This window comes from Rhinolophus sinicus, chromosome 15 (assembly GCF_057876585.1).
Source record: "Rhinolophus sinicus isolate RSI-liver-muscle chromosome 15, RSI-T2T, whole genome shotgun sequence".
In the NCBI taxonomy this organism is placed as follows: Eukaryota; Metazoa; Chordata; class Mammalia; order Chiroptera; family Rhinolophidae; genus Rhinolophus; species Rhinolophus sinicus.
In genome coordinates, this window is record NC_142515.1 from 33,674,042 (window position 1) to 33,686,331 (window position 12,290).

A 12,290-nucleotide genomic window follows, 5' to 3' on the forward strand; every position below is an offset into this window, starting at 1 on the left:
GAATCACTTCATAAATTATATAAATGTCTAACCACTACGCTGTATACCTGAAACTAATATAAAATAATATTGAATGTCAACTATAATAAAAAAAAAGTTTTTACAAATCAATTTCAGTTCAACTTTAGAAGTAAAAATGAATAACATCCCTTCTCATCAATTTAATTGATGAGATTAGAGCTCATCAATTAAAAGAATATTCAGAATGGTCCTTGCAGATGTGGGAGGAATGCACTGTTACAAAAACAAATCAACTCGTATAAGGTAAAAAAAGTCCTGAGAGTTTTAGCTTCATTTATCTATGTGTTAACTAAGATATTTATCTACTTACTTCCCAAAGATAAATTTCAAGAACAGAGTGTGTTGGTTGCAGATATACAGAACTCATCATGCAAATTACTTTATGTAGTAAAAATATCACCTGGGTTTTAACAAAACAGGAACAGTGGATCCTTTTGAATGGTGCTGGAAGGGCCTGCTAATACCTGGATCGCATACCACATAGACAACTCAGTAGAGGGCATGAAGCCCTTTGTTAAAAATCTAAGAAATTATGGAAGTTTGCATATGTCTATGTTTATGTATGTAGATATGAATATGCAATGTCAGCATGTTATTGCCTAGACTTTCTGTTTGGAACTAGGATTTGAAGCCCATTCCAAATGTGATGGTTGTTCAAAGTTGCAGGTTCCCAGGGCAAAGACAGAGCCCACCAACCATGCTGATGGTTCCAGGTTATAGTGGTACTAGGCCCTGGATGCTCCCAGGTACATAGTGGCTGACGCGGACCAGCTAGGTGAGAGTGTGATGGCTCAGTGAAGGTTCTGTGCTGGGTTTTCACTCTGCGTAATGTGTTCTGCCAGTCAAGACAGAGGAAACCTGTTTTATGATGATTTGAATGAAGTGTAAATCTGACACATTTGACGATAGGCCCTTTAAAAGATTTTCATCCTGTGCAGTGATATTTTCTATACTGATTTTGGTTGTCATTTAAAGACTTAGAATGAAGGACTATTACGAATATAGGAAACTGGGCCAAAAATTGGGTGACAAAACAAAAAAAAAGTGAAGCTCAGGTGATCATTTCAGTAAAATGCAATTTCAAAGTGTTATTAAAATAATCACATTTAAAAAGCCCCTAGACTGGTAGACAAGCATCATTTAGAAAGTAATATTTTCCATATAATTTAGAAAACCAAAGGAAAAACAATACAAGATTCCTGAGCGAGAATACGCATTAGCTGTTATAGGGACAGAAGTGTTTTATGCTCTGCATATAAGCGTGCCCATTCTCTTACCCTTGACCTTTCTAATAATTCTTGCTTGCTTCTGACTCAGATCAATTCAGTTTTCACTCATTTCTTCTCTCAAGAAGTAGTTAGTGCTATGTGCTCCACCCCCTGCTCAACTTTAGGGCATTGTGTTTCATGGGCGGTAGGCTAGCTCAGTTACTGAACATACCAGTTTCTGTGTCTGTACTTTGCAAAACGCAGTGATTAAAAAAAAAAAAAATCCCAACTTTCTATTTTAGCCAAGACAAATTAGAAAGTGTCTTTCTGAAAGTGGCAATTTGATATACACATAGCAAGCTAGGTTGGGCCATGTAACTTCAGTGACACATTTATAGTGTAAATGCTCTTTCTGTGCATACTAACAGGTAGGGGGAGAAACAAGACCCATTTTCAGTTTATAATCCTAACTGGCTGGTGAATACAGTTATAGAAATCTCTACAAAACAATATAAATCCTCTAAAAAATAAAACTACAAAAGACATTTCGGAGATTTACAAAGAAAAACTAGCTTTTAAGATGAGATCTCACTTTTGCACTTTTCCCAAATGTTACTAAAATCGTCTTTTCATCATGACACTCTCAGACTTTCCCCCAGTGCTGAATTTAACCTGCAAGAGCAGGCAGGCCATAAACGGACTTGGGGTCTGATGAGGTTAGTCATGTGTGTCTTACAGATGTTTGAAGGCAAAGTCTGTTGTCTTTTGGGCCAAGCTGTAGATTTGCTTTTGCTGAACTTCATCTTTCCCATCAAAAGAAAACAGTTCATGGTGAAACAAGTTTTACTTACAAAACCTACTTTTAGTTTTGGTTAATAATTAGTCAAGGTGATTAAAGATACTTTACATCAGAAAGGTCTTTTGATCACATATAGAGTCACTCTGAAATTATTAAGAAAATCTCTCTAGCATCTCAATATAGTGTCAAGTCGTTGGAAATCTGGATGGGGAAATAAATTTCAAAATTTTCCATCAGAGAAACTTAATCTTCAGTGTTTATTTCTCAAAAACAACCCACTCTCCCAACGTTGACCTAATCTAAGGAGTGAACTTGAATCCCAGATAAATATTTTTTTAAGCAAGTCAAACTTTTATTTCAAAAACTGGTCAATTTGAAAGAAGGTTTTGCAATATGTTTTCTAATTTAGCACCTTGTAAATTCTTCAGATTTGAGACTGCAATTTGAAAGAGTAGTTCCCAATGTAATTTATTGAGGCAATATAATTCAAAACCTATACAGAGCAGGCATTAACACCATTGGAGCTAACAGAAAACACTCATGAGTATTTATTACTTATTCATTCAGATATTATTTGCTGAGTACTTAGTATCATCCAAGAATTTTTTGAGACACTGGTGATATAGCAGAGAACAAAACAAACCCCTCTCCCTCTAAATCTGTTTTGCAGTGTTTTATAGTGGGTGAGACAATAAACAAGCAAGTAAACATACAGTGTGCTTATGATAATTTCTGAGGAGAAAAAATAAAGAGTGGAGGAGAAATATGGAGTGGAATATGAAGTGTGTGTGTGTGTGTGTGTGTGTGTGTGTGTGTGTGTGTGTGTGGCGGGGGTGGGGTGGAATTTTAGATAGTGTGGTCCAGATAGAACGAATTTGGGAAGAGATCTGGGTGAAGGGAAAGAAGTATTTGGGGGAGAACGGTCCAGGCTGAGGGCCTGGCAAGTTTAGGGTGCCCTCAGGTGGGAGCTTATTGATGGAATAGCGAGAAAGTTCACGTGGAGAGGACAAGCTGAATGAGGAGAGAAGGGCAACCAGATCACATAGGCTCTTGTAGATCATGGTAAGGACTGGCTTTTGCTCTGAGATGGGAAACCAGAGGATCAACCAGATTTTACTTAAGTTTTAACAGGATCCTGTAACTGTTTAGAACACATTGAAGGGAATGGAATGAGACTGGGACTAAGGGGAGAAAAAAAAGCTGTGTAATGCAAACACAGGGTCTGGTCCTGTTTTTATTTAAAATTTTGCTATTTTAAGTTATGAATTTTCTACATTGATTTTGATTTTTTAAAATATTACATTAAAATACCATTTGCCTTGATTACTGTGTTTTTGATACATCTTAAATTTTGCATTCAAGGCAGTGTCTCACTCACCTCACTCTAGTTGGTTAGAGGAGTTAAGGGGAGAGAACCAGTTAGAAACCATTGAAACATGTAGTTACGAGATAACAGTCACTTGGGCTAGCGTGATGATAGTGGGGGCTGATGAAAAGTGGTCAAATCTTGGATCTATTTTACAGATAAATTGGATGCATTGTGAGAGAAAAACGAGAAGTCAATGTTGGCATCCGGTTTTTTGGCCTGGGCACCTGGAAGAATAGAGTTGCCATTAATGGAATTGGGGCGCCACAACTTTGTGGGAGCAGAGCAGGAGCTCAGTTGTGGGCTTGCTGATTTTGAGATGCCATTAGATAGCCATGTGGAGAGGTTGAATGGACAGTTCAATATATGCGTGAATTTTACCGGAGAGTTCCAGATAGCAGACATTGATTTGGGAGCCATCTGCATAGAGATGTTTAAGCTGTAAAATTGGATGAGATCATCTAGGTGCTGAGTATAGAAAACAGGTCCCAGGACTGATCTCTGGGGCCCTCCAAATTTTGAAAGTCAGGGAGACAAGGAGGCACTGGCAAAGGAGAATGGGATGGGGGAAGTCAGAAAGATAGGAGGAGAACCAAGTAAGTGAGGTGGCCTGGAAGCCAAGTAAAGCAAGGATTTTGAGAACAGATGAGTGATCAGGGGTGCCAAGTCCTGCTAAGTCAAATAAGATGAAGCCTGAATAGGAACGCAGACCCCAGAGCTGGACTTTCTGGGTTCAGATCCTCATTCTGATGCTTACTGTGGGTTCTGGGAAAGTTCTTTAAGCTCTTGGTGTCTCAGTATCTTCACCTGAGGAAGTAATGGTATTTCTCTCAGGGTTGTTGTCTTACCTGAGTAAACATGTAGCAGCGGCTTTGGAAGATTTCCTGGCACATAATAAGTGATAAATTAGTGTTAGGCATAAGAATATAAAATATAAAAAGGAGAAAAGGAGAGGCAATATAATCACTAAGTTCGTCAGCTTCTCAATGCAGAGATTTTGCAGTAAGAAATTCCACAAGGTTGTGGAGCAGTACTGCTACCTAGATGCAAGTGATGGAGAGAAGAAAGGGGCAAAGAAATGAAAGTTGCATGGAGAAACGTTACAGACAGTATTACAGGAAAGAATCATGGATACCCCCTTCCCGCCCCAAGCATCTGTTTCCTCATCTGCGAATTGGGGTAACAAGCAGATTGTAAGCAATGCTGTTGTGCAGATGAAATGAGAAAACACCCGTGAAGAAGTATTTTGTTTAGGTGAAGCATACAGCAAGCACTTCAACATGATTTACTAGTCTTATTGCTAAGACTTATGTTGGAGGAGAGAGGCAGAGTGGAGGAATAGCAAAGTGATTCCGGAAAGGGCCTGCTGCAGATGAAAGCACTTCCTTGTGTAATTTCCTTCCCTCTCCTTCTTCCTTATATTCATTCTGGAAATGGGGTGAAAGCGGGGCTAATAATATGAAAAACCAGGGGTCTCCTCTTGCTCTGCCAGCTTTCATTACTCTGCGATCAATGTCTCCCCATCCTCTAGGACTGTTTTTTTCTTAGCAAACGAATACTGTGTTCAAATATATACTTGTTGCCAAGCCTGCTAAGTTCCCCTCTTTTGTTCCTTTACCTCCATCCTGGTGGAAACTCCGAGCCTCAGTTTCCTTACGTATAAAATTATGTTAATAACAGTTTCTACTTCAGAGAATTGTTTTGAAGATTAAATAAGAATACATTTAAAATATAATACTTATAGTGGTTCCTCGTATTTACTAACCATCCAATAAGTGTGAGCTGTTATGTTACTTTAATTATTATTATAACTAATCTCTAATTCCAAGGCATAGAATTTCAAACCCACTTGCAGAGAAGATGAAGTCCCAGCTCTTTAGCATGATGCATTGTTTCCTCACGATTAGATCCCAGACTCCCTTTCCAGTGTCATTCACATCCCCTGCCACTGGGAATGACCTTGTTTTCTGACACTTTCTGGCTCTCTGCTTGGATGCCCTTCACTTCCCTTCTCATATCCGCCCAATTCATTACAGTGACACTGTTGATCCTTCTAGACTTGATTGCAATGCTGTCTGCTCCGGGATGCTTCTTTTAATACCCTCCCTGGGTAACATTGGGAGCCACCTCCTCAGTGCTCTCAAGAAAGCCTGCACACCACTGGACTGTTGCACACAATAGTGTAATTATTTGCTTCTTGACTATCTTTCTCACTACACTGTGAACTTCCTTAGTGTAGGGAGTATGTTGTACAGCACGTCCTCAAATAAAATGGTTTCCCTCAATGTCATTTGGTTACAATGTTAATAAGAAAAACAAATTCCTGGCAGGGGCCAAGGTCTGTGTGGGTTTTCTTCAAGGACCCTGGTTTCCTCCCACATCCCAAAGCTGACCAGGTGAGGTGACACTGTCCTAGTCTCAGTGAGTGTGGGTGTGGTTGTGAGTGGCTCTGCTGTGGATAGACACTTGTACAGGTCAGGTTTCTGTTTTGCATCCTCAGCTGCGGGGATGGGCTCCGGGCACCTTTACCCTGAACTAGAATAAGCGGGTTGGAAGAGTTATCTTACCTGGTTTTATTCGTTTTTCTTAAATGTATGTGTAGCTCATATTTATTTTCATGTTTACTCTTAGAAGGGTTTTGGATCTTTATTTAGAAATTTGGTGATGTTTTTGTGACCAGAAATAAGCTATAGGAACTTAGCTCTTGTTTATATCAATTAGCCTGTGGTAACATGGGTTCATTATAAGTCATTTTCACTTAAAGTCACACTTTCCAAGAACCTCTCAACGACATTAAGTGAGGAGTTACTATACTGATCTTTGTTTGCCTGGAAGGCTTAGCCTGACATTATGCTAAATACTCAATAATTACTTGTGAAACAAATGAAAGACTTGGGATCAGCCTGTTATAAATTACAGTAACATGCACTCGATCAGAAGTAAAATGAATCTGTAGCATGCAATGTCCTAATACTTAGTACGCTTGTTCCAGTCGCTTCCTGAAAGTTCTATCCTGGAATGAACTTGCTTTATGTGAGAAATTGACTTGAGTGGCTTCTCTGCATGTATGAATATGTCATCATATTTGTGTGAGAGACAGAAAAGTAAAATTTTTAGAATGCGAATGATTGAAAAATAGAGTTGACATGTAGATTTACTTTTCTTTTTCTTAATGCCTTTCTGGTTTTATAGTTGCAAATTTAGTGCCTATTTGGTCAAGAAAAGAAAGAACTAGAAGTTATTGGGGGTTCAATATACCTGCCTTCCTGAAAGTCGTGGTGCAGTAGCCTGAACATCTCACCTCATGACTTGGTTGAGACTGCTCAGTAGAAATTTCCAGAGTTCACTGTTGGGCAAGGTCAGAGCTGCTGTTCCTGACCTTTGACCCTGATAGCCCCAGGTCCCAGCGGGTCCTGGCTCAGGGAAGGTGTCAGGGAAACAGAGATAAGAAGGAAGCTGGAAGAGAGAAGCAAGTTGTGGGAGAGGGGGTGTTAAATCTGACATTCCCAAATCTAGACCTTTCAGGGGGATAATGTGTGCTGCTCTGCAATTATAATCCAGATTTGTCAAGAGGAAAAGCATTTATTTTGTACATAAAAAATGATCCCACATAGAGAACCAGATAGTGGAAGGAAAATAGGAGAGATTTTCAAGTGACATTGGTTATTGAGATTTGCCTGAAGTTATGGCAATGCTGGAAGGTTTTAATGCCCTAGTGAAGCCTAAGTTGGTGGCAAGGGAAACAGAGAAAATCGGAAAACACGTTTTTGTTTTGTTTGTTTTGTTTTTTTAAGTTTCTCAAAATTGTAAATAAAGTTGTTTACGGTAGATATATTTACTTTACTTCAGTAAGTTCCACAGTTTTAGGGTAGGACAGGCTTGCGTTTAAATTTCAGTTCTGCCACCAGGATTTGAAATTTTGTAAGATCCTGTTTCCTATTTTAAGAAAATAATAGAAACACTGATACCTATCTTAAGTTTCTTTTTTTTTAAACAAAAGATTAAATAAATCAGATAATGGATATGAGATCCCGTAACATAGTGTTTGGCGTACAGAAGGTGCTAAATAAATATTCCTTTTTTTGTTCCTTATCTGTGTCTTTGTCTGATTCATCTTAGACATCATCTGGGGTTCTCTGCATGGCTATTCTCCTTTCTAGCAATTGTCTGAGGTGAAGAGAAATAATGTTTTGAATGCATTATCTTAACCTCTTCCTTTTGGCTTTAATAATTGATCTAGTTATTTCATTTATGTTTGTTTTCATTTTTCAATAGGAGAAATTGTTAAGGTCCTGAGTCTGTATATCTTTGTGTCTCATTGAGCATTTTGTTGTTATAATGAAAATTAGACACAACCTAAATTTCCAGTCATGAAGAAATATTTGAATAAGCAGTGGACAGTGAAGCTAATAAAATTAATGTTATAGTAAAATACAGGGATAGTGATTCAGATAGATATTTGTGAAACATAATCAAGTAGAAAAGGAAGGCTACAAAACAGAATGTCTCATTTTGTTTGTGTTAATTTTTATATTCACAAAGATTTTGATTATAAAGGCTAACTGGTTAGATCTGGGTGGTGGATTAACAAATTATATGTATCATTCTTGCCTATTCGTCTATTTTCAGCTTTCTATAACAAAGAGCTCTTACTAATTAAAAAAATAAGTTAAATTACATTAATAATTGAATGTCAATGAAGAAAAGTCATATAAAAAACTGTGAGATTCTATTCTGAGGAAACTATCATTTATTAGAAAACAAAAAACATGTTGAAAATAATATGACTAAGCATTCAACTAAAGAACTAGGAAAGTAACAAAATAGACTAAAGAAATTAGAACAAATCAAAGATAAAAGTAAATGAATAAAACAGAAAAAATCTGTAGACTTGATAAATAAATGGAAGAGCTGACTAAAAAGACTGGCACCTTAGCACATGCCTGGCATTATTGACACAGTAAAAAGAAGAAAACCTATTTTAAAAACAAGGAAAAAATGAATATAAGCACTGATCAAGAGACTTTTCAAGAAAACAATGTTTTTATCAATATTGAAAAATATAGATGCAGGGGACAATTATCTAAAAAAGTGTAAATTCTCAAGATATCTCAAGGGTAAGTTAAAAATTTCAGTGAACTAATAAAGTATATTGAAAAATTCAATGCTGTCCTTCCAAATAGCACTAGGCCCAGGCAATTTTATTAGGCAAGTTGTACAAATAATTTAAAAAACAAATAATCCTTTTGTTATATAAATACTTTGAAGTGTAGATAAACTGGAAAACTTATGAAATTATCTATAGACTTATCATATCTCTGATATAAAGGAGACCAATATATCACAAAACAGAAAACTAGACCAATATCACGCATTAGTATAGATATGAACTTCATATAGCAAAGTATCAAAATACTAATATACAATAAACATGATTTTATTACAAGAATACAAAGGTTATTCAACATTAGTAATTCTAGTAGTTCAATTTCCTTCATTTATAAAGAAGAAAAAAACATATGATCATCCCAGTAAACGTAAAAGTGGCACTTAATAAAATTCAAAACCCACTACTGGTTAAAAAAAAAACCAAACTCTTACTAAGTTAGCAATAGAATAAAACATCCTTAAATTGACAAAGAACATCTATCAGAAACATGAATCAAACATCATGTTTAATAGTGACACACTGCAATCATTCATTTTCATTAAAAACAAATCAACTATACAAAAATATTAGAAGTAATAAAAGACAACTGCAAAAGGACAGTTATAAAATAAATGTTCCCTATTTAAAGAGAAATAAATGTAATGAGAAAATATGAACTGTATAAACAAAACAAAATAAGAATAAACTTAATGTAAAGTATCAACATCTATATGAAGAAAATGATAAAATTTTACTGAAGGATCCAAAAGCCTGGGTAAATGGAAATCTTATTGTAAAGATATCAGTTCTTCCCAAATTATTAATCTAATGCAATGCCAATTCCAATATAATTACTTTGAAATTTGAAATGTTGATTCTAAATTTCATCTGGAAAGAAAAACGTGTACTAAATGCCACAACATGTAGTGAAAGTATAGAATTATTTGGAGCCAGCCTAATCAAAGTTAAAATTAAAATAGGCACAGGAATAGACAAATAAATTAATGGAGTAGAAAAGTCTAGACCCATAATTTTGTTTATATTGGAATTTGCTAATAGGTGCTATTTCAAATTATAAGGAGATCATAGACAATTTAAGAAAAAGATTGTTGGCATATCATCTCACAACATACGAGTATATCAATATTCTAAGTGGATCACAGAAATAATCTTTAAAAATGTTGTATAACAGCTAGAAGAATATATGGGAGAATATTTTTATAGTCTTATGATGCAGAAGGTCTTCCTAACCAAGCATATCAAGAGCCATAAATAAAAAGGCTAACCTATTTGACTACTTAAAAATTAAAAACATCTGTAATGGTGAGAGAAAGTGAAAAAGAAGCCACAGACTGGAAAAAAAGAATAGCTACTTATATAATATACGGAGAATTAATATCTGTAATATACAAAGAGTACTTTAAAATCAATAATGAAGAGACTCACAAATCAGTGGGCAAATGAGCAAAGGGCATGAACAATCAATTTACAGAAAAAAGAAATAAAAATAGTTCATAAACATATCATTTAACTGTGGTCATTTTCTTTTTAGTGATCAGAAAAGGAAAAATGAAAAACCAAGATAACATGGTGTTTTTGCCTATTATGTAGAAAAATTTGGAAAGATTTCAAATAATAAAAATAAAAATAGCTAACATTGACTGAACACTTACCTATATGCTGTGTTCTAAAAATTTTAAATGTGATTAATTCATTTATTTCACATTAAAACTCAATGAAGTAGGTATTATTACTCCTATGATATAGGTAATAAACCAAGTTGGAGAGGTTAGTTAATGTGCTCAAGGTTATTCAGACAAGTGGCAGACCCATGGTGTGAACCTTGGTAGCTTGGGCCCAGAGTCTGTGCTCTTAATTACTAAGTTTGACTTCTTCTCAGTGTCCTTACCTTAAAAACATAGGCAAATGGTGACAGGGGGAGGAGGGAGATTAATATCTACCCAGATTCTTTTAAAATGTTGCTGTGAGGAACACATGGCACCATGATGAAACTGATGAGGTTGATATTGTGAGTCTGCATTCTCTTCCAAAGGGACAGTTGGTCTTGGTCATTTAAAGCACTCTGGAAATTTAGCCTCTTTGCTGGAATGAAAATGACCTATTGTAACTCAGCTCATTTGAGTGATGCTGTGGTTGGACCATCTAATGGTTCACTTGGACACATTCAAGATCTGCCCCCCTTTTGGACTTGATCTAAAATGGACCCATGATCATTACAAGCCTCTGTTACACACTTGGTCATACGTCACAGAAATCTCTCTCCTTAGCAGACTGTAGAGTCTTCAGAGGTGACTAAGTGATATATCACTTGGCAGAATCTGACTTGGATTTCATGTGAATTCGTATTTAAATATTTAAATTAAAGTGTTGGTTCCTTCTTCCCATTGATCTTTAGCTCTTTTGGATTGTACAGCACCAGAGAGGAAAAAGTCAACTATGGATCAAATACCTGAAGGAGTAGGTAGTCAGTAGGTAGTGGTAGGTAGTCAAAGCCACTAGTTCCTCTCATGGGCACCAAACACAACTGTTTTGGGAGAAGATTCTCCTTCTATCTCCACCTTCAAACGTCCATATAATTCCTTTTTTGTTTGTTTGTTTTTGCTTTTCCTGTGTCTTACTCTGTTCTATTCTTTAATCCTGTATTTTGTTCTCTCTCTTGCTCCCTTGGTGATAATCTTGGCTGAAGAAGTCACTCATTTTATCAAGAAGGTACATCACACTTTTAAGACAAGGTATTAACTATTATAAAGCAATGTGCTTTAGAAAGTACTGACAGACTTTGTAAAGAAAATTGTTATTTTTGCAAAGATGTATAGGGCCAGCCTGTACTTTGATTACTGTTTACTGATGTTTAAATCTATAAACCATCCTATTTAGAGTCACTCCAAGTTCTAAATAGAGTAACTTAAAACAGCAAAACCTAAGACACTGGGGAAATTGCACCACAGTAAAACTATATATAGAGAAAAACATAACTATATTGGAGGAAAAAATACTATTGGAGGTACTGACTTAGAATTAATCAGAGAAAAAGAACAAGGAGATATAAAATAGACAAATGATTGTATTGCAGTTTTTGTATATGTCATTGTGTATATGCACACATATGTGTACACACACACACACACACACACACACACACACACGTCGCCTGGACAAAATCAGTAAGGACCTATGTTTTTCCAACTTTTTTATTTTTTTAGTAATTCAAAATGAGAAATCACATACAATCTCATTTGAAAAAATGTTACCCAAACTCTTGGGAAAGTTAAGCACATTTGTCTAGTACTCACATCATCATTGTTGCAAAACAATACCAACAGCTAGCAATTTTTTTTGTTTTTGAGGAATAAGTAATTTCAAATAGAATGAAAAATAAATTTATTATTATTTTAAAAGTCTGTCTAAAATTGCATAACTTATGGTCCAGTAGAAACATCTCCTACTTTTCAGCATATTCTCATTAAGTGGTTATTATAGAGGTACATTTTATCTGCTTCAAAAGACATTTTACCATTTATTGGCTTAAAGTACCCTTGAAATATCAATAAGGAGCCTTTAAATCCCTGGGATTTAGCTTGTAACTGTAAATAACACAAGAAAAGATAGGAGAAACGCATTAATCTATGCATATCTTGTCAAAATAGGACTTTGAGGTTTAATTGTAATCCTTAAAATTTTGAGCCATTATTAAAACATACTCCAACCTGGCACTAAAAGATTATT

The 12,290-nt window shown here is 35.7% G+C and overlaps 1 protein-coding gene across 5 annotated transcripts in view; it reads right to left on the reverse strand.

Annotated features, from left to right (window-relative positions):
* A1CF (APOBEC1 complementation factor) overlaps positions 1-12,290 on the reverse strand; it is a 72,798-nt gene that overhangs the window by 48,326 nt on the left and 12,182 nt on the right. Inside the window, exon 1 of one of the 5 annotated variants that reach the window (XM_019738637.3) lies at positions 10,453-10,578. The exons of the other annotated variants lie outside the window; for them this stretch is intronic. The gene's annotated coding sequence lies outside the window, so the exon portion shown is untranslated. Of the gene's footprint in view, positions 1-10,452; positions 10,579-12,290 lie in introns of those variants that run through there. 5 annotated transcript variants of the gene reach the window in all.